This window comes from Gavialis gangeticus, unplaced genomic scaffold (assembly GCF_001723915.1).
Source record: "Gavialis gangeticus isolate Ggan-Ray unplaced genomic scaffold, GavGan_comp1, whole genome shotgun sequence".
In the NCBI taxonomy this organism is placed as follows: domain Eukaryota; kingdom Metazoa; phylum Chordata; order Crocodylia; family Gavialidae; genus Gavialis; species Gavialis gangeticus.
Window position 1 is genome coordinate 99,974,117 of NW_017729033.1, and position 1,771 is coordinate 99,975,887.

The following is a 1,771-nucleotide window of genomic DNA, read 5'->3' on the forward strand; positions in this document are numbered from 1 at the left end:
TGCCAGGGCTGGTTTGTGGCACTATGCAGGCACAAAGATATCAAAGTCCTTCAGCTCCATTTGTGGGTATTCAGCATCTTCAACCATCAGGCAAGTTTATTAGAGAGTGAGAAGGAGAAAGAGTTTGTCTAGCCTGAAAAAAATAAAACCCTGCTTTCTAAAGACAAAGGAAAGCAATCATGTTTCAGAAGCGGACATCTCTTTCATTTGTCTGTGGAAGAGCCCGAGAATAAGATGAACACCACTAGAGCAGTGTCTGTCAGCATGAAAGTTAAACAGCCCCATCTGGTGGTAATCCTGGGACACTGAATTTTTGCTTCAGTCTCAGATGAAAACATGGAAGTAACAGGTGAAATAGGATAGTGCTAGTGTCTTGCCTGTGATGCTAATGGCAAACCTCAGTGTGCATAGATTTGCTTTTCATATTATGTTATGTTTTCCAGTTGTAAAGGGTTACAGTATTTGTAGGATGCCCTGACATGATAAATGGTAGAACAACCAAGTAACAGCGTTTGAAAAATGAGAGAACAAGATTATAAACAAGCAGAGAAAAAGAAAACAGGGCAATTAAACAAAAAAGACCTTCCCCCTCTAAAAAACATAGACATGTGAGAGCCGCCAGAATGAAGCAGAACATTTTTTTTTATGATTAGGAGAGATGGGAAGCTCAGAGAGTGCTACCATTTTTGCTGTTAAAAAGGCAAAGACATTCATTTGCATGGAACATTTTACTGTAGACAGTAGCCATTTTTCTGTATGTAGTGTGATGAATTGACTGTGCTGGTTATAAAATATAGGACCATTACCCATTTGGTAACAAGACCAAATTATATATGATGCAGAAAAGGCTGAAAGTCAATTATGACCCTGTCCCTAACAAAATTAATTTTAACAAGGAGGTAGGTGGTAGAATAGGGAAAGGACAGTTTAAAGGCTATTTAGATAAAATAGATGCATTTAAATTGGTAGGGCATGATAAAATTCATTCTAATATACTTAGTAACTGACTGAAATAATCATTGAATTACTGGCAACAATGGAAAAGAGGGAGGATTGCAGAAAAGCAAGCAGAATATTTTAAGAAAGAGAAAAAATAGGACCCAAAAGTTTATAGACCAGTCAATCTAAGCTCTGGAAACAACAAAATATCAATTTGTGTGTACCTAGAAGACAGTAAGGTGATAAAAAACAGCCAGCATGATATTGTGAAAACAGAGTGTGTCAAACTAACTTAATTTCTTTCTTTTACAGGAAATCCAGTGATCCACAGTAACTGGCTTATTAGATAAAAGGGAAATAGTAAATGTGATGTATTTTGACTATATTAAAGTTTTTGATACTATACTACATGACATCCTTCTAAACAAGCTGATGAATTATGATCTAGATACAATTACTATGGCTAACTACAGACAAAAAGCCTGGGGCTGAATTGATTCAGTCTTTGCAAGTTAGTTTAAGATGCAGATATTAAACTGAAACAGAAGTGAACAGACAGTTACCTTTGATTCAGATAATACAGCCACATGCCTGCAATGGCTCTGGTCAGAAGCCAGGGGGCACTAGAGCACAGCTCTCTGGCACATAGCCAGCATAGGCTGTGTGTTTGCTTCCTATTCCTGCTGCCCCCAATCTCTCTGGGATTTGCAGTCCACAATCACATCAGCAGGACCCTGCAGGGTTGCTCATCACTTCTTCCTGCTTCCAGGTGCCTCTGGGATTTATAGTCCACAGCCACAGCAGCAGAAAATTTGAGTGAGGGAAGGGGTGT